Genomic DNA, 22,052 nt, shown 5'->3' on the forward strand with positions numbered 1-22,052 from the left:
AATAAAGAGAGGAAAATGTCAGAAATAATTCAGTTATGAGCATGGATACTGTAGGCAATATTTATGGTATTTATTACCATAAATTATGGTACTTATTATAAGATTAAATGAGATAATACATAGATGGCACCTGGGGTCCCTCATATACTCCTCCATACACATACAAACTATATCCCCCCAAATTTAAACTCAAAACCATAACTTCTAGCTGACCTGAGGACACAGGCAATGGTAAGAGAAGCAGTAACTAAGCATTAATCTTACCTTAAAGGCAGGGTGATACACACCATACCCCCCCACACACACACCATTTAGGAGAAGAGTAGACACTGGGGAGTCACGTGTAAGTGGCCCACATGTCGGGAGCATAGGCTTGGAAAAGCAACTCACACCTCTGATATTGAAGGTCACTGAAGTTTTCTACTGCTATTTATTGGTCTGCTGGTGGTTGCTGTATATTGTCCTTCACTACCATCTTCTGTCTTGCATCACTTTGGGGCTATCTAAAAGGCATCTAGATGGTACAGTATAGATAGTGCTGTTCCTGGAGTCAAAAAGAGTCATCTTTGTGAGTTCAAATCCAGCCTGAGACAATAATTCTGAGACCTTGGCCAAGTCACTTCATTCCATTTGCCTCAGTTTCCTCATCTGTCAAATAAACTGGAGAAGCAAATGCAAACCCCTCCAGTATCCTCAAATGTAGTCAAGAAAGATTTTGACACCACTGCGATGATTCAGCAACACTAGTTATTTCAATACCAATCTGCTAGGGTAGTATAACTACTACGAACATTTATACAGCACTTACTGTGTGCCAGATACTAACCGAGGAAGCCTTTTCCTGATAAGGACAAGTTAATTGCTCCTTGTTCATAGCTGCCATACCCTTCTGACAAAAGCCACAGAACACAACCCCAAATTAAATTGTTTCGTCTTTTCCTTTTATCTGGAACTGATATGATCCTTTTTCACTGACAACTATCTAACTTAAGGTTAACCCCCTTCCCCAACATCCTCTCTAGCTTGCCATGAAAATGACTTTGAGCCCATACAGTTCAATCAGTTAATAAACATTCAGAATCTATTATGATCCAGACACTGTGCTAAGTACAGGGAGTGCAAAGAAAGGCGAAATACAGTCGATGCTCTCAAGAAGCTCATACCTTCAATGTATGACAGTACAGTTTACCTCAGGATTTATCATTAATTGGTTCCAGAAGGCTCAGTGAGTGCAAAAACAGTGAGTACTAAATGAATTCTGCCCATGAGGAGAACATCTCCAACCCAAAGTCTATTCCTCTCCATCCAATTCCCCCAAAGGGCTTCTAGCTGTGGAGAAACAAGCCCACCTAGCCTAGCCGAGCTCCTCCCTTCTTGACCCCATTCACTTTTTGAGAGGAACTTCAGCCTTTATATTCTTCCCCCAGCCCCATTCCACACAAGCTTCCTGGGCAGGAGGACGGGAGGGGTGCTAGATGTGGAAGCAGAGGCTCTGGTCCCACCCTCTGCTGCCCAGCGCTCAGGACTGCCAGGAGTCCGGGTCTGCCTCTACTCCCACCATCACCACTGCTTCTGCCCCTGACGCTTCTCCTGCTGAGCCCACCGGCAGCTGCTGCTATTTGGGGGGCTGCCCCCCGACCTGCCACCAGAGGCACACAGCCTCAGCATCCACATTCTAACCTGACAGCCCTCCACCAGCTGCCTTTTCTGAGGAGGGGCTGCCCATGGCCAACCTCGCCAAGTTCAATAAGTGCTGAACTAGCTGACTAGTAGTCTTGACTAGTACTTGACTAGTAGTACTTGACTAGTAGTCAAGTGCTGAAGCATATTTTTTTTCTCATTGAAATGCATCTAATATTGAATTTGACATGTTTCAATGCAGGCAAGGGCAGAGGTACCATTATATAGAGTAGCTCTAAAGCAGTTATAGAGTGAGGGAAAGAGGAGGCAAGGATCCCAGCATGGAAGCATGATAGAGTCCAGAGGAGCGCAGCCAGGTGCAAAGCCAAGTAGAGAAATGGAAGAGTGGGAATGAGTGAGTCTTGACAACTGAGGGAGCCTTTGGAAAGGCACCTCTTCCTCAGGCAAAGGAGGAGGAAAAGAGGTTGGGAGGAAGACTCTTGAAAGGTTTTGAAGTGAGAAGGATGAAGGGTAGAGAGAATTCCTCTTCAGAGCAGCCACCTTCCTTTCCAAAGAATGATATAGGTTGACAGGGACATCAACTGAGACCATGGCAAGTGTCCAGAAAATGCTAGTCATTCAGGAACATTTACTAAAGCGATATAATTGTACAACTCTCTCTGTGTCGCTCTGTTTCTCTCTGTTTCTGTCTCTCTGTCTCTGTCTGTCTCTGTCTCTTTCTCTGTCTCTCTCTGTCTCTTTGTCTCTCTCTGTCTCTTTCTCTCTGTCTTTCTCTCTCTCTCTCTCTCTCTCTCTCTCTCTCTCTCTCTCTCTGTCTCTGTCTCTGTCTCTCTCTCTCTCTGTATATATATATATATATATATATATATATATATATATATATATATATTTATACACACACACACTTTTACTGGAAGAATTGTTCAGGATAGACTAACAAAATTTTCCTTCCTTAGTTGGCTCCTATTTAGAAATGGAAAGAAAGAGGGAGAAAATGGAATGGGATTAAATCAGTGGAAAGTTGTCCTTCTGCCCTGTTATATGTCCTTACTCAACCATTCCTAATTATAGCAAAAGTTTGCTCCCAGTGACATTGATTGTGCTTCCAAACAATGCCCCTGTAGATAAGTGGACCCAGCTCCTTGTGGCTGAGCCAGATGAAGGGGAAGCTTCAAAGGAGTTAGAGGTAACCATCCATTCCAACATCCTCATTCAACAATTGAAGAAGTGGAGGGCAGACAGGTAAGTGACTTGTCAATGGCACTTCAGTAGTGTCAGCAATAGGATCTGACTCCAAAGTCAGGTATCTTTCCACTATTCTCACACTCATTATCAATTTTAGCCATTGCTAAGAACAATAAGCAAAAAACAAAACCAAAAACAAAACATGGAGTTTGTATCCACTAGTTTTTGAATAGGCAATGGAATAAGAGGTAAAGTCATTAGAGTACCAGGTTTGGAATCAGAAAGATACATCTTCCTGATTTCAATCTGGCCTCAGACACTCACCAGCTGTATAACTATGGGCAAGTTATTTCTTCTGTTTCCCTCATCTGTAATATGAATGGGAGAAGGAAGTGGCAGACCAACCTAGTATTTTTACCAAGAAAACCTAAAATAGAATCACAAAGAGTCAGACACCATTAAAATGAAGGAACAGAAACAAAATGGAATATCACTAAAGGTTTTTGAACAAAGAAATGAGTAGGATGGGCTACAAAGATAGATGAGACATAAGTCATACTCATAATGGGCTAGAGAACTAATAGAGAAGTAGCTGCTGATCTTCCTGGTCTTCTTTCTAAATCTTCCCCTTTCAGTCTGTTCTTAAGACCCTACTAACTGAGTACTCTATTCATGCTTGGCTCTCACCGAATCATTCTTTTATTCAAAAACCTTCAGTGATACCCCATTGCCTACCCCCTAAAAATCTCCTAAAGCTGACATATAAGGTCCTCCACAATCTGATTCCAAAGTATCTGCCCACTTCCATTCACATATTCTATGTTCCATTCAAACTAATACTGTTCATCCTATTCTCATTTTGTTCTATCCTTGTATCCTTTGTATCTAGCCTTTATTCACTCCTTCCCTTACTCTGGAATGTTATACTACTCCAACAATGTCAACCTAGCAAGTTTCTCCTTGACTTCAACTCTGATGCTCTTTTTTCTTTCTTTGAGAAGGATCCTTTTTTAAAATAGTATTTTATTTTTCCAAATACATATACTTTTCAACATACATTTTTATAAAACTTTGTGTTCTATTTTTCTCTCTTCTTTTACCTTTCCCCTTAAATATATGCAATCCTTTTAAACATATTTCCATATTTGTCATGTTATATAAGAAAAATCAGACTAAAAAGAAAAAAAAGAAAAGAAAAACCACGAGAAGGAAAAAAAAAGAAACAAAAAGGTGAAAATACTCCATATTTCTCTCTCTGGATGTGATTGGCATTTTCCATCCCAAGTCTATTGGAATTACCTTGGATCACCTCATTGTTGAAAAGAGCCAAGTCCATCACAGTTGATAATCTTGTTACTGTGTACTATGTTCTCCTGGTTCTGCTCTTAACAAGTCAGAAAACTCCCCTAACATCCAGCTTTCTCTTGTGCCAGTGATGTTTCTTCCTTAATTATTTGTTTCAGAGTTCTTTGCCAGGACCTCTTCTTTATGTTAATCTCTCTGGAGGTAATCCCCAACTTGCCTTCATACATTGGGTTGAATGCTCATTTGGTAGTTGTTATTCTCAAATTCAAAGGATTACTATATAGTTACAATTCTAGAGTCAGGAAGACTCACCTTCCTGAATTCAAATCTGTCCCCAGACACTTATTAACTGTGTGGCCCTGACCAAGTCACGTAACTCTGTTTCAGTTTCTTCATCTGTTGAATGAGTTGAAGAAGGAAATAACAAACCATTCCAGTGACTTTGCCAAGAAAACCCCAAATAGGGTCACAAGGAGTCAGACATGATTGAAAATACCCAGTTCTACACAGAAAGCGGCAGAATCAGGTCTTTTTGCTTCAAATCCAACATTGCCTCCTCATCCAGGATCTGAAACATTTATGATATTAACCCCATAGTGGTTTATCCTGGAAATTCTACTCTGTCTTTTCAAAGGTCATTGGGAGGCAGAGGATGAGGAAATTGAAGTTTAGAAAATCATTTTCCCAAGGTCACACAGATAGGAAGTAGAAATCTTACCAGGTTTCTTAGCTATTGTTTTAAGGTCCTACCATAAATGTTTAATTAGGAAAGAGAAGGAATTGGAGGGAGGTGCACTTTTCTTAATGGACACAAGGTGGCAGTCCAAGAATGGGATTTTTCTCCATCTTCATTTTTCCTCCCTCCCTTTTTATAGGGACCATTTCATCTTAAAGAGTTGGAGGTTTGGGAGGGTGAAAGAATAATAAAAAGGGATAATAGACACAAAAGAGGCAGAGGACATGCAAGAAAAGCATTCAGTGAGAAAATAATCTTTGATAATTTCTGATTTCAAATTTCAAAAACTTCGTAACAAATATGCATTACAAAATAAAATTCTTTCATTGGCTGTGTCTGAAAACGTGTCTTTTTCTGCATTTTTGAGTCCATCACTACTTTGTCAGAGATGGATCCTCCATCAGTCCCCCTTAGAACTGTGGTTGGTCACCATACTGATTAAAGTTCTCATCTTTCAAAGTTTTTTTTTTAATTATTGTATATATATATATTTCCTATTTTGTTCAGTTTACTCTGCTTCAATGCATAGAGGTCTTCCCAAATTTCTTAGAAATTGTCTTAGTCATTTCCTTTATTGAAATATTGTTCTATTATATTCATAAAGCATCATCTATTTAGATATTCTCTACAGGTACACACCCCTTACTTTAGAGGGGGTTTTTTTGTTTTCTGTTTTTTTTTTTTTAATACTTTTGTTACCAAAAAAAAAAAAAAAAAATCAAACCAGAAACAAACCAAACCAAACCAAACCAACACCCCTTAATTATTTAGCACCTGACAGGCGGGAGATTCTGTTTATGTGGTCAAACAATGACTCTTTGGGTTCACGTGTTCTGCAAAAAGACTATTTTTTTCGTGAAACAACTAAAATTGAAACTAAGTGCTATTATCAGTGATACAAATCTAAAATCAGGATTAAAAAGGGACTTTTGGAGAGTTCACAGACTGAACTTTTCCATTGTTAGTAAGAAAAAATTCAGCTGGACTAAATACATATAGGAATTTCTAATAATGTGTTCCTTTGATGAAAACTCTTGAATAGTGAAAATGCTAAAATGTCATAGGGTGGGGTACAAAAATGTTATTCAATTGTTTCAGCTGTGTCTTATGCCATTTGGGGTTTTCTTGGCAGAGTTACTGGAGTGGTTTCCATATCTTCTGATCATTTTACAGGTGAGAAAACTGAAACAAACAATGACTTGCCCAAGATCACATAGATAGTGAGTATCTGTGACCAAATTTGAACTGGTGAGATGACTCTTTCACATCTAGATCCAGCATTCTATCCACTCCTCCACTTAGCTGCTCATGGTATAGAGACCTACATATGAATGTAGGCTGTAAGGCATTTTGAGGGTTTGGGTCTTGAGCTCCACAGATCCAATCTCAATTTATTTAAATAACAATGTTTTGTTGTTTTGATTTCATTAAGTGTGGAGTACCTCTGTGTTTGGAAACTTTCTCCAAGAATGCAGAGGGGCAACTCCTCAGTCAACTTAAGATCTTAAATTGTTACCTGGGGGCAATAAGGAGATAAGGGACTTACTAATGGGTACTAATCTCAAAAGAAGCAATCTTATGGTACAGAATAGAGAATGCTGGGTCTGAGTCAGGAATACCTGAGATTTTTTAAAAAATTAATTTGTTTATTTTTAATACACATTGTTTTATGGATCATGTTGGGAGAGAAAGATCAGAACAAAAGGGAAAAACCATTGGAGAGGGGAAAAAAAACAGAAAGAAGTGAATAGAGCATGTGCTGATTTATATTCAATCTTCATACTTCTTTTTCTGGATGCAGATGGTATTTTCTCTCCAAAGTCTATTGGGTTTGCCTTGGAGAATACCTGAATTAAAAAAAACTTACTTGTTCAGAGTTACTATGTGACTCTGGACAAATCATAACCTCTTTGTGCCTCAGTTTCTCCAACAATGAACTGGGAATAATAATAGCATCAATCTTGCAGGCCTGTTATGAAGGTCAAATGAGATTTTTTTTTGTTTGGGGTTTGTTTTTTTTTAAGTCTATTTTATTTATTTATTTATTTTCCCCAGTTATATTCAAAACCAAAAAAAATTTACATTTGTTTTCAAATGAGATATTTGTACAAAAATACAGATGCTATGTGAGTACTTATTTCCTTTCCTCTGCTAAACTTAATAGTATGTATTAAAAATAAAATTTGAATTTGGGCTTTCCTGATTCCCTCTATTTGAAATCACCTCCTCTCTTTAATTCTTCAGAAATTGTAGCATAAAATTGATCTGCTGAACATATACACCTCATACGAAGAGTATCAATGGTTAGAAGTTGGGCCTTTGTTTCAGAAAAACATCTGAAGTCATGAAAAGCACTTACACAATTTCTCAAAGATAAATTAATTTTCTTTGCTTCTCTTCAAATTTGATTCCAGTATGCAAAAGACCATAATTTAGACACAAATTTAGATCCAGGAGGAACTTTTACTTTGCAATCCAATCCTTTATTTTTTTAATTGAGAAAACTGAGGCTTTTAAGTGATTTTCTAGGATCACATAGATAGTAAATGGCAGAGAAAACATTTGAATCCAAGCCAAATATAACATTGTTTCCACCATGCCATATTGTTAATTAAGTTCAAGGGAGAAATTACACTTTTTTGGGGGGGGGTCGGCAATTAAGGTTAAGTGATTTGTGATGATCACATATCTAGTTAAGTGTCTGAAGACAGAATTGGATTCAGGTCCTCCTGATTTCAAGGCTAGTACTCTATCCACTGCACCACCTATTTGCCCCTCATTATCTCATTTTAACCGCATGACAATTCTAAGACATTTTCTGAGAAGGAACTAGATTCAGGAAAGCTTGTAGGATCTAGAATTGTCAGGGACCTTGAGATAATAATAGTGAAACCTCATTTTACAGAGGCCTTACAGAGTCAATGACTTGCTAAAGGTCCCCTAGGTAGTGACAGAGACAAAATTTGAACCAAGTTCTCTGATTCCAAATCCAATACTCTCGTCTCTGTTTCCTGGATCTGGTGACACGCCTCCAGTAATGAGCAACAATATGGACTCAGTCTAGGTCTTCACATGTTAAGAAAAATGTGATTCATCTCATATTACAACATATCATACCACACTAACTCTTGCTGGTTGGAGTTAAGGATCAAGGAGATTCTGAAGTCCTTGGACACCTTCCTTACATATGGGCTGTGGAATAATAGGCAAGGAGCTAATTTCTGTGATCCTTAGTTTCCTAGATACAGGTAGGATTTTATAGCTTCTAAGATCCCTTCCAGGTCTAAATGTATGATCGTATGACTTTATGAACCCTCTGGACAGGACAGGCCAGTCAGATAGCCAACAGTCACTTATGGAGTTGGACTCCAGAGTAGGCTCACCTCCATCTCCCACCTCCTACCTCCCACACCTCTGGAAAAAAAAAAATCTTCATCTATCCCATGGTGATTGTTATTTCATGTTATGGGCTAAACTATTCCTCTGTTGTAGGTTAGACAATGAGCTCTCTCTCTCTCTCTCTCTCTCTCTCTCTCTGTCTCTTTCTGTTTTTTGTCTCTGTCTCTACTTTCTATCTTTCTGTCACTCTGTCTCTCTCCTTCCCTTCCTTCTCCTTTTCTGTCTGCCTCTCTATCTCTGTCTCTGTTCCCTTTTCCGTCTCCTTTTCCCTGTCTATGTATATGTGCTTCTCTCCCTTCCTTTCTCTTTCTTTCTGCCTCTATCTCCCTCTGTCTATCTCTGTTTCTCCTCTTTCTTTCTCTGTCTCTCTCCTTCCTTCCTTCTTTTCTGTTTGTATGTATCTGTTTCTCTTCCTCCTCTTCTCTTCTTTGTCTCTTTCTCTCTGTCTGCCTCTGCCTATTTCATTGGAAAGGGCTTCAGTAGTTAGAAGGCTGATCTTTGGATCTTGACCCTTCATTTCAAGTTGGGTTTCTATAGTTGATCCTTATTAATTTGTTTGATATGAGTTTTGAGAGCTTCAACACACACACACACACACACACACACACACACACACACACCAGACAACCCTATAATGACTACTCAAGAAACATCTTTCCCCTTCCTCAACACTTATAGTACTTACAGTCTATGACATGCCTGCTAACCCTTAGGATTATATAGACTTAAGAGTTGGAAGGAACTTCTTATCATGTTAGAATTCTTACGAGGTGCTAAGTGAGTGGAATTGATAGAGATAATGGTTTTTTAGCAAGATGCTTAACAGTTCTCTAGATGTACTTAGTAATTATTACAGTTCTACAAGATTCACACCTTTAAGAAAGCATATATAAGGAGGAGCCCACAAAGACACAAGCCCACTCTCGGAGGCAGAGTCAGATTCATTCCATTTTTCAACTTTGTGCTGGCTGGAGACTCAGAGGGAGCTAAAGGCAGAAGCTGGCAGAGGCAAAGGACTAGCGGCAGAAACCAAGGAGAGAGATAGGCCTCTAAGAAAGCTAACTGGACCCAAGGAAGGAGACAAGACTTAAAAGGAACAATAAAGGATTTGGATTTTAACTCCTGGCTGCATTTGAGGTGATTATTACACTGAACTGAAACTGAGGCTGCCTTCAGAAGCCCCCCAAGAAACCTGCTCCCAGAGAACATTACATTTTAGAGAAGAACATTATATTGTCATATTCATAGAATTATAGATTTAGATCTAGTGCGTACTTCAGAAGTCATCTAATCTACTTCATTCCATAGCTAAAGAATGTGATTAGAGAATGATTTGTCCAAAAACACCAAGTCAGCAATATGCAGAATCAGATTTTTAATTCAGGCTTTCTGGCTCCAAATCCATCTTAGAGGTCAGTTGATTATTTTCATCTTGACATTTTAATGATATTCTTTTAAAAACACTATATGCATATGTATTTATAGAGATATATCTATATACATGATTACATATACATATAGATTCAATTAATAGGCATTTATTTTATCTTCTCTGTCATTGGGGGAAAATACAAACAAAATCCTTTTAAACAAATATTCATTGTCAAGCAAAACAAATTCTCACATTGGCTTTGTTTAAAATGTATATCTCATTCTGTATATTTAGTGCAGAAGAAGTATAAGATTCTTCCTTAAAGATCCTCTAGAACCATGATTACTTTGATCAGTGTTCTTAAGTCTTTCAAAGTTTTCATTTTTATTTTTTATAGTGTTATTAAGGGAGAAATTATTTTCTTGGTTCTACTTATTTCACTCTATATATCAATTTATAAAAAATATTCCTAGGTTTCTCTAAAATTGTTCCTTTCCTCACTTCTTATGACACAGTTGTATTCCATTGCATTCAAAAACTATAATTTGTTCAGCCATTCCCCAACTAATGGGTCACCCCTTTAGTTTCCATTTATTTACTATCATGAAAAGAATTCTGCCCTTTTACTCATCCTGTCTGTATAAATTTTATCTCCCCAAAGACTCTGAGCTTCTTGATAATAAAGACTGTCATGTTCTCTTTTATCCCTTCATAGGACTTTCCATAGTGTTGGACACACAACAGGTAATAATTAAATAGCTGTTGGACTGAAAAAGGAAATGCAAAATTCAAGTATAAATTGTTATTATCATCTATCATTTTAGATTATTTCTAATTTCTGCACCCTACATTAGTATGAGTAATTGAGAGGTAAGTATATATTAAATCCTACTTTGTAATTGACTTTTATGATAAAACCCAAGATGCTTTTTCCTGGTGGAAAACAAAATAAAAACTCTGGGTAACACCTAAGGATAAAAAAAGCTTTGAAAATCAGATTTTTTTAAAAAATGAATTTTAATGGATTATTAATTATTATGCTAAAAATAGACCACAAAATTCAATTACAAATTACTTAGAATTACATTTGCACTTGACACAATGGTTTAAAAGCCTAAAGAAAAAAAAACAGTAGTGCTTATCTGAAGAAACCACATTGGGATGAGAAGTAACTTAGCTTCTAACAAAGTTCTTACCCAGGAACCCTCATCAGGATTCAAAATGAACAAGCATTTGTTAAACGTGGTGCTGTAGAGAGGAGGTAGAAACCAGACAACCTGGTTTCAAATCCTGACTTAAATGCTACCTGCTCTGGCACAGACCATCTCCTTTTCTTCCTCCATAAAATATAGGGGTTGAATTAGATTCTTCAAGAGTTGTTTCCTTTTTTTTTTTTTTTATGCTTTTTAAAAATTATGCTAAATATGTATTATATTCATAGAATTCTACTAGATACCATGGAGATACTAAAAGAATTAAAAAAAAAAAAAAGGTGGTGCTCTGGCTAAAAAGCAAAAGGAATCAAGATAGGAAAGCCTGGGTTCAAATCTCACCTTTTAAACCAGCTGTATGATCTGAAGCCAGTCATTTAATCTCTAAGGGCCTCAGACCACTCCTTAGGAATCTTCCACTGAACCACAGATAATTTTAAGCTGCTTCAGCAGCGATAGCTCCCAATACTAGGAAGTCTCTACCTTGGCAAATAATACATTTCTTGTATTCATGGAGTCTATACTATTTTATGCTATAGTACATTACACTGTATTAAATACCGTAATATAATATTAAAATATTATTGTATTGACAATACAACATAATATAGTGGCTAAAGGACTTGGTCTCAGAATCAGGAAGATATTTGTTCATACACATACTAGCTATTCCTAGTTAAGATCACTTAAGTAGAAGCAATTCTCTAAGATCATAAGTTTCAGAGAAGGGGTTAACTTCATTAATAGAAGAAGTCATAGAACTCTCCATACAGATGAAATCATGAGACTATTAAAAAAAAAAAGGTGTAGTGGGTATGCTCTGGCCCCACTTTCTTAGAGCCAGACCACTATAGCAATTTCTCTAGAAACTTTTCTAATAGCATGAGCTTGAGGCTCCATCAGTTGTGTTCCCCTGTGGGCGAAATTAGTGATTAGCAACCTAGTTCCATTTAACAATTTAATTTTGGATTAGCTTTTACAAAATGATTTTACTTCAAAGATGTATCAAAAATAAACATGCAAATATTTTCTCCTCTTCCAATTCCTTGGGAACATGTTCTTGCTTATTCTCTGAAGGTAATGTACTTGAAATTTAGCTCAGTTCCTCCATAATATTGGTCCCATCAAGTTCACAACCAAAGGGATGGATCCTTCCATTGAGTCTCCATTGAGTCAAAATGGTCACTCCAAAATACTCTTTGCTCCTCAAAGAATAAGCACTATGTTGGCCATAAAACATGATCTAGATCCTGACTCCCCAAGTCTTGTGGCTTGTTCTCTCAAGATTGGAGTCCCATCCAAAATTTCCTCAAATTAAATGAGGCAAAAAAACAATAGCTGGAAGTGACAGATCCTTTTGAATGTCTCTGAAGTCAGTCAAAAAGCCTCTATTCAAAACATGGTTAGCACACCATAATCAGTTATGTAATGCCCATACATATTTCACTATCACTCCAAGGTACTTCCCCTTACAAAATCCTTACTAGTTATGTGACCCTGAATAATTTATCTTTTTTTATTTTACTTTTTCTCACTTGTAAAAAAGATAAGAATAGCATCTACCTCATAGGGTAGTTATGAGGATCAAATAAGATCATGTATGTAATATTTTGCTAGCCTTAAAATAACATAGAAATGCCAACTATTAGTATGATTATATAATATATAATATGGGATGACATGATACAATATGGTGATATATGTTACATACCATACAATGATCTACAAATGCTCAAGAATGACAAAGAAGGAAGTGATCATGGAAAGTGTTGTGGTTATTTTTGTTATTTTTTTTTGACATGGTGAATCTTGAATTGATTACTAAAGGACATGGCTTGGTAGAAAGCTACTTCAGGTAGACAAGAAGAACAAATAGTGGTAGTAAAGGTGAAGTACTGGAGGGATATAGTAAAGGGACTGATCTATCTGGAGAAGAATTGCAAAGTGATGGTTACCAGAAGCCTGGATGTCCCAGACCACACTGTATGCACACCTGTGACCCTAAGATGCAAATGGACAATTAAGATGATGCTGATCCATGGAGGGCGTCCAAAGTTAATTTATAGAAGTTGGAATTAAAGGTATATCAGATGATGGAAAGTCATGTGTGTTTTTGAATAGAGGTGTGATGGTGAAAATGATGCTTGAAAATACCTCCTGACTGAATGGGCTTGGGCTCAAGGTGCAGAGAGAGATCTACATTTCTGGATATGGCAAATATGTTGGCTTGTTCTGCGTGATTCCGCTTATTGTTTTTCATTATTTTTTTTTAGAAGGGAAAAAGGAGCTAGTGATAGTATTTCTCCCCTTCCCCCAAAAAAGAAAGTAAAAAAGAGAGTAATTTAAGAATTTAAAAAAAAAAAAAGATATTGAAGGGGGCAGCTAAGTGTCGAAGTGGATAGAGCACCAGCCCTGAAGTCAGGAGGACCCGAGTTCAAATGTGGTCTCAGACACTTAACACTTTCTAGCTGTGTGACCCTGGGCAAGTCACTTAACCCCAATTGCCTGAGGAGGGGAGAAAAAAAAGAATAGAGTTATGCTACATCTTTAAAAAAGATACTGAAAAAAAAACCAAAAGTAAGTTTGGAAGAAAACAGAAAAAAGTAGAATGATTTTGAAAGTAGCATGTTGAATTTATTATATATTTTTCAAAAACACCTATTACTGTACATGGTAGGTGCTCCTTACTCCAGGCCCCATCCACTGCACCACCTATCTGCCCTCCTCCCAATTTAAAGGATTTTTTAATTGATTAAAGGGCTGTTGTGTAGAAAAAGGATTAGGCTTGACCTCAGAGGAAGAAAATTGAAAGCAACAGGTGAAAGCTGGAGAGGTGGAGTGGGAATCCATAGAAGAAAAAACTTTCTATATTGGGCTGTGAACCCAGCAACAATGTGTGATGATCAAGTTGTCTTAGTTCTTCTCAGCAGTACAATGATGTAAGGCAACTCCAAAAGACTCATGATGGAAAATGTTATGAAAGAACAGTGGATCTGAAAGCTTATCTAAGCATACTATTTTCACTTTTTTAGAGATTGTTTTTTCTTTCTCATAGTTTTTCTCTTTCGTTCTGATTCTTCTTTCACAGCATGACTAATGTGGAAATGATTGTACATGTATAACCCATATCAGATTGCTTGCTGTCTTGAGGAGGGGAGAAAGGAGAGAGAGAAAAAAAATTGCAACTTAAAATCTTATTAAAGTGAATTTTTACATGTAATTGAAATAAATACTATTAAGTGTGGAGGGAAATACTGTTGTCTGTGAATATTGAAAACTATCTTTAATGTTTAATTGGAAAAAATAAAATACTCTTAATTGGGAGGGAAGAAAAAGAAAAAAAAAACTAATTAGGGCAGATCAAAAAAAGAATGGGTTCCCCAGAAAGCAATGACTTGTTTATTGTGGAAGAGGTTTTTTTTGTTTGTTTGTTTGTTTTTTGGTCAAGGCAATGGAGCTAAGTGACTTGCCCAGGTCACATAGCTAGTGTCAAGAGTCTGAGGTTAATTCAAATGCAGGTCCTCCTGACTCCAGGACTGATGGTCTATTCAACATCAACCTGCCCTGGTCACTGGAGGTCTTACGGAAAGGATGGAGGAGTACCTGACAGGGAAGTTATAAAGGGGACTCCTTCTCAGATATCAATTATATTAAAGCTGAAATTCTCTAATTCAAGATGGAAGCAATTCATGGCTCTGGAGGAGAGAATAAAGATGTTGTACTGGATGAAGATGAAGTTTACAATGCTTCAAAAATGAAAAGAAAGCGGAAAGGGGATAGCAACACAATAAATAGAAAGCCAGCATGATCTGCATTTGGTCCCTCTTCTAACACAGATTGACTGACTAATCCTAGGCACATCATTAAAATACTCCTTGCTCCAGACAACTCTCTCAATTGCAGAGAAGGTGATGAACCTGCAATGGTTGGAAGAGTTTCCTCCCCTGGGAGTTCCCTATGTCAATGAAATCTCAGATCTAGTTCCTACTCTACCCTTTAGAATGGAAATTAATAAGGATCCCATGTAAATACAGAGACAAATAGAATGTTTCTTCTTGGGGAGACCAAATGAAATGTTTTCTCCTTATTTGTCTTCCAAAACTTACCAGCCCCTTTCTCTCAACCCAAGAATTGATGTCGAAGGTTTACAAAGTCACAATTCACAAGGTCCTCCTTATTAACTTATTAAGCTTATTAACAGTGTATCAAAGATCCAAGATTAACAGTAGATCTCATGTACATATATGAGTATATCCTTTTCTTTCTCAATGAGTGGGCAGAGGATAGAGGAAGGGAGAGAATTTGGAACTTACAATTTAAAAAAAAATAAATGTTAAGGGGCAGCTATGTGATTGCAGTGGATAGAGTGCCAGCCTGGAGTCAGCTGGACCTGAGCTCAAGTCCTGCCTGGGACACTTGATACTCACTAGTTATGTAACCTTGAGCAAGTAATTTAATCCTGATTGTCTCACATATTTAAAAAAAAATCGTGTGTGTGTGTGTGTGTGTGTGTGTGTGTAAGTAAGTAAATTGGTGTGAATGTAAATTGTGCTTAGGTAAGAGAAGCTACTCTAAACTCTAAAGTTACCTTAGGGAGAACCATATAGAAATCAAAATATATACATTCCCAGAGATGGTGGTAAGTAATAGAGGGGAACATGGTTCCTTGTGAGATCCTTATGAATTAGGGAAACTAAGAAAAGAGATTTCTCTACATCCAGAAAGAAAACTGTGGGGACTGAATGTGAATCACAATATAATATTTGCACTTTTTTTGGTGTTTGCTTTTTTTTTTTTTCATTTTTTCCCTTTTTGATCTGATTATTCCTGTTCAGCATGATAAATATGAAAATAGGTGCAGAAGAACTGCACATGTTTAATATAAAAAAAAAAAAAGATTTCCCTTAAGGTCTATCCTCTACTCTTCCTTCCCTCCTCAATCTGTGGACACACACATGCCCCACATCCACTCTTTTTCTTAGTTGTAACCAATTCATTTGGAGCTATTAGTGCCAGGATAATTTCTTCAGGGATACAGAAAGGAATTTTCTAAGCTTCCAGTCATGAATAACTGTTATAATGAGAGCGTTAGGATTCAAACCAGGCTTTTGATTATATATATATATATATATATATATATATATATATATATATAGTTAACAGTTTCTGGAATCAAACTTTTTATTTCAACTGATATTTCTTGGAGACCCACTTATTTAGGAAACCCCTAAGTTTCCAAACTTAGCTCCCATTAATCATCTGAGTCCCCCATTCCAGCAAGAATTAGTTATTTAACTTGTGGTTCTTCAGTCTTCTTCAATTACATAACAAGTCTTGTTCCTTTCTTGAGCGAGTCAAACTTTTTCTTTCAACTGATACTTTTTGAAGAATGACTTGTAGATCTGTCTGAGCCCCCCATTTCAGAAAGAATTAGTTATTTAATTTGTAGTTCTTCAGTCTTCTTCAGTTGTCTCCAACTCTTCATGGCCCTGCTTGGGGTCTTCTTGGCAGAGATACTGGAGTGGTTTGCCATTTCCTTCTCTAGCTCACTTGACAGATGAGAAAACTGAGGCAAACATAAGTGATTTATCCAGAGTCACACAACTAGTAAGTATCTGAGATTAAATTTGAACTCAAGGTGAGTTGCCACTTTATTTAATTACCCATTTATTCACCCAACAGGTTTTTTGTTTTCTTTTCTGTTCTGTCTCTTTTGAAAAAGGATTTTGATGTGATAAACTTGGCTTTTCTCAACAGTGCAGGGATTCAAGAAAATTCCAATAGACTTGTGATGGAAAGAGCTGTCCACATCCACAGAGAGAACTATGGATACTGAATGTGGATGAGAACATAGTATTTTCACCTTTTAATTTGTTTTCTTTTTCATGCTTTTTTCCCCCTTTTGGTCTGATTTTTCTTGTAAAACATGGCAAATATGGAAATATATTTAAAAGAATTGCACATATTTCATCCATCTTAGATTACTTGTCTTGGGGAGGGAGAAAGTAAGGAAGAGAAAGAGAAAAATTTGGAACAAAGTCTTTCAAAAATGAATGTTGAAAACTACCTTTACATATATTTGGGGAAATATTGAAAAATTTTAAAAAAGGATGTTAACAAACTGGATTACATGCAATGGGGAATGATCAGATTGCTAAGGGCATTCCAGACACTGCCATTTGAGGATTAGTTGACTTTATAATAGTTTCCTTATAGTCTTCACCATGCTTTATGATTTCTTCCTACTTTACCTTTGTTCCCTGTCTGCTCCTATCCTACCTTTTCCACAAAACTTCCCCTGGCCACTCTATCCCACTGTAGTCTTTCCTTTCTCTGCATCTAGGAATATTTATTGTCCTTACTTCTCTCACTAAGAAAGAGAGGAGGCAAGCAAATGATTAGAAGACACAGCATAGGCTGGAAAAAGAGCACTCAGAAATGCTCAGAAGACCTCAATTTTAGACTTGGCTTTGCCACTTATTAGAGAGGGGGACGCTGGGAAAATTACTTCATCTCTCTTAGCCTCAGTTTCTTCATTCATAAACTGATGGTTTAAAAAAAAAAAAACTAGAGTTGTTGTAAGGATCAGGTGAGAGAATGTAGTACTTTACAAACGTAAAAAATGGTCAGCAAGTCAAACATTTATTAAGCACCAATATTCCAAGCACTGTGCAAATCTCTGAGCATACAAAAAAAGGCAAGCAGCCCCTGCTCTCAAGGAGCTGGCAGTTTGATCTGTGTGTATGTGTGTGGGAACTAGATGCTAACAATTATGTACAAACAAGTCATTCACAGGATAAACTGGAGGTATTCAACAGAGGTGGGGTGCTAGAATTAAGAGGGATCAGTTACAGCTTCTCATAAAAGATGGGATTTTTATCTATACTTGAAGAAAGCCAGGGAAAACTGGAGATGGAGATAAGGAGGGGAGGATGCCTTGAAAGGAGGAAAAGTCAGTGAAAATACCTGGACATAAAGATGAAACTTCTTATTCAGGAAACAGCAAAGATCACTGGATTCAGAATCGAATTACCAACTTTTTTTTTGGAGGCATTTGGGGTAAGTGACTTGTCAGGGTCACACAGCTAGTAAGTGTTTGAGGTTGGATTTGAATTCAGGTCCTCCTGACTTCAGGACTCTAGGTAATGCACAACCTTAGCTGCCCTTTATCAGTATTTATAAAAGGGAGGTGGGGGGGGGGGGCGCAGCTACATGGTGCAGTGGTTAGAGTTCCAGCCCTAAAGTCAGGAGGACCCGAGTTCAAATTTGCCCTCAGACACTTAACACTTCCTAGCTATGTGATCCTGGGCATATATATATATATATATATGGTATATATATATATATATACATCTTATATTTACCTAGTTATTTGCATGTCTCCTCCTTTAAGATGGATAGTCCTTGAGAAAGTCTTTTGCCTTTTTCTGTATCCCCATAGTGCCTTCAGATACACAGTAGGTGTTTAATAAATGCTTGTTGACATCTCAGAGGGTTGCTGTGAGAATCAAGTGACCTAATGTATATAAAAAGCAATATGCCATACTGGGTACAGATCAGCAGGATGAGTTTAGAAAAGCCTGGAGAGACTGACATGAACTGATGCTAAGTGAAATGAGCAGAACTACAAGAACACTGTACACAGTAAAAACAAGATCATATGAGGAGCAACTATGATGGATGTGGTTCTTTTTAACAATGAGGTGATTCCAGTCTATCACAATAGACTTGTGATGGCGACTGCCATCTACATCCAGAGAAAGATCTGTGGGAACTGAATGTGGATGACAATATGGTATTTTCATCTTTTTGTTGTTCACTTGCCTTTTTTTCTTATTTTTTTCCTTTTTGATCTGATTTTTCTTGTGCAGCATTTGAAATGTGGAACCATGTATAAAAGAACTGCACTTGTTTAACCTATTGGATTACTTGCTGTCTAGAGGAGAAGGGTAGGGCAAAAAGAGGTAGAAAAATTTGAATACAAGATTTTGCAAAGGTGAATGTTGAAAACTATCTTTGCATGTATTTTGAAAATAAAAAGCTATTATTTGAAAAATAATTTTAAAATTAGGGAAAAAAGACAACTACCTTAGTTTCTTCTGTAATAAGAGGGGGTTGGACTTGAGGGTCTCAAAATTTGGGCAGCTAGGTGATACAGTGGATAGCAGTGCCAGATCAGGAGTTAGGAAGACTACCTTCCTGAATTCAAATCTGGCCTCACTTACAGTAACCCTGAACGTGTCATTTCATCCTGTTTGCCTCAGTTTCCTCAACTATACAATGAGCTGGAGAAAGAAATGGCAAACCAATGCAATATCTCTGCCAAGAAAACCCCAAATAGAATCACAAAAAGCCAGACTCGATTGAAAAATTACTGAACTAAAGCTCTCTTGCAGCTCTAAATCTATGCTTCTATGAGCCCAGGAGCCTGTTTCTTTGTCTATAAAATTAGGATAATCTTCCCTGAGTCCCTTCCTTATAGAGTTGCTGTGGGACTTAACTAAATAAATTAAGCATAAATTAAACAATACATTAAATAAAGCATTTTACTAAAATGAAAACATTATATAGATGTAAGCCATTCTTTAGTACTCATAAACTGATCGAGGGCTTCTTAGGAAGCTGGGATGGGTGAGGAAACAGAAACTCTGGCTAGGGTCAGCTGAGAGGCTGAAGACCCAGGGACAGGTAGGTATTGCCTGTACTAGCCCACACATGGTGCTTTAGCTCTCCCCCAATTCTCTGGTCTTTCTGCCTTTTTCTTTGTTTTGCCATTTGCAGAATCCTGCATTCCAGAGAGGGCTCTGGCCAGTGGTGTTCACTCTTAGAGAAATAAAATCTCTCCCTCTTTCCTTTTCTAGATTGCCCTTCCTTCTCTTTCCCTGCAGAAATGAGGTTTGAGGAACCCGGCCCAAGCCTTGCTCTGGGAGTCCTAGGTAACTGACTGGGAGGAGAACCCCTCCTCCCGGCCCAGGGGACTCTGCTCAGCTTTAGTTCCTTGCATTCATTTCCTTTAGGGCTCAGAGGAGCTAGGGGGCCAGTGCAGCCTTTGCTTTTACAAGTTTCAGCAGGAAATGAATTGGGGAGATGAGGCCCTATCTGCTCTAACACTCTGGTCTCGATAGGTCCTTTGTGGTGGGGCTTTCCAAGAACTAGAGGAGCAGTTGAAATAGATGAGCAACATTTACAAGAAATGCTCCCCCTCTCTCCCCGCCCCCTTCCTCTCCCTCGGTCCCTCCTTCACCCTTTGGGGAACCAAGTTAAGCCGGAATCTAACAAGATAAATGACTCCAAGGAAATGCAACCTGTCTTCATTTATCCCACCCGCCCGCTAGGACAGTTACCCCTGCCACGACTTCCTATATTGAGCTAGAGCTGGAAGGAAATTCTGGAAGCTATGTAGAAAAACCTTTTTGTTTTACGGAAGAAAAAAATAAAACCCAGAAAAGCTGAATTACTCAAGTTTGTTGGTCAGTGACATGTGACTCTTTGTGATATTTTACAGATGAGGAATGAAGTGACTTGTCCAGAGTCACATAGCTATAAGTACCTGAGGCTGGATTTGAAGTCAGAAAGACACATTTTGCTTATTCGAGGTACGGTGCTCTACCCACTGTACCACATAGCCAACCCTCCCCAAGGGGACACAGATCCACCCAGAAAACATTTGAAGAGGCAGAAATTAACTTCAGAGACTCTGACTCCACGACTAGGGGTCTCTACATCAAGCCAGGGTCCTCAAGAGAACATTGAATCTAAACTTCTCATTTTATAATTAAGAAAATAGTAGGGGCATCTAGATGATGCACTGGCCCTGGAGCCAGAGAATCTGAATTCAATTCCAGACTTAGACACTTAACCCTAACTGCCTCATGAAAGGAAAAAAAAACCCAAAACACAAAGAAATAGAGAAGGAAAAAAGAAAGAAAACAAATAGAAGTCATTTAAAATTCAGATCAAGAATAAATAATTTAGGGACAGCTGGAGTTAAGATCTGAGTTTAAATCTAACCTTAGTTTAGTTACTAGCTATGTAACACTGGGCAAGTCACTTAATCCCATTGCCTCAAAAAACAAATAAACAAAATTAAATATGTAGTTTAAGATCAGAGTTCAAATCTAACCTTAGCCACTAATTAGCTGTGTGACAATGGGCAAGTGATTTAATCCCATTGCCTCAAAAAAACAAAAAAAAAAAACCCAAAAAACCCCAAATGTTAAGTATGTTCTTTTTCATGGAATCTTTGCTGATTAACTCAACACTAAACAGGATTAAACAGGACCCTTTGTTACAGACTCTCCGTATTTGGGTAATGGTTTTCTACCATTAAATTACAAAAAGATTTTGGGGATCTGTTCATTTTTCTTTTAAAGCCCCAAGGGCTATTATCTCATGCATGATTTTAGGGGTTGCTTGTGGCTCAAAACTGTTTCAGCTGGTGGCTAACCCAAAGATGAGAAACTCTTCTACTTACCTAAACTGGTCCTTGAAAAGTAAGTGCAATCTATTACAGGGATCTAACAAAAGCCTAAAGCAAATTAGTACTCTGTGTTGTGGAATACTAGAACCCTCTCCTTCACTGATCTTAATCATGGGCTGTAGTGATATTTGCAAAGGGTTCAAGAATCCACAGGCCAAAGCATAGATAAGCAAACGAGCCATCTCTAGATTGTCTTACACACACAGGTACATATACTGTTCTGCTTATATGATCCTGGGCAAATTATTTAAGCTATTCATTCTGCCTGTAGTAGCTTGCTTGTTTGCATATTGTCTTCTCCATTAGATTGTGAGCTCCTTGAGAGCAGAAATTGTCTCATTTGTTTCTTTGTATCCCCTATCATTTAGCAATGTCTGACACATGGAAGGTGCTTAATAAATGCTTATTCACTGCCTGAATTAACCTCTTAGTGCCCTGGGAGTTTAAGACTTTTAAGTGAAAAAGCATCTTTGGTAATAGGATTTTTTCATCAAGAGCTCCATGCACTGATGACATCACAGATCTAGTAAAAAATAACAAAAAAGTTGAAGCTAACGTGATTAACAAAATATAAATCAATTTAAAAGTATTACTGAATTTAGTCAACTTTTGTACTGTATTTTTTTTAACTCCACAAATATTAATATAGTACGGCTGACACTAGGTGGTGCAGTATTTAGAGCACCAAGGCCTGAGTCTGGAAGATTTGAGTTCAAATTTAGC

This window comes from Sarcophilus harrisii, chromosome 4 (assembly GCF_902635505.1).
Source record: "Sarcophilus harrisii chromosome 4, mSarHar1.11, whole genome shotgun sequence".
Lineage (NCBI taxonomy): Eukaryota > Metazoa > Chordata > Mammalia > Dasyuromorphia > Dasyuridae > Sarcophilus > Sarcophilus harrisii.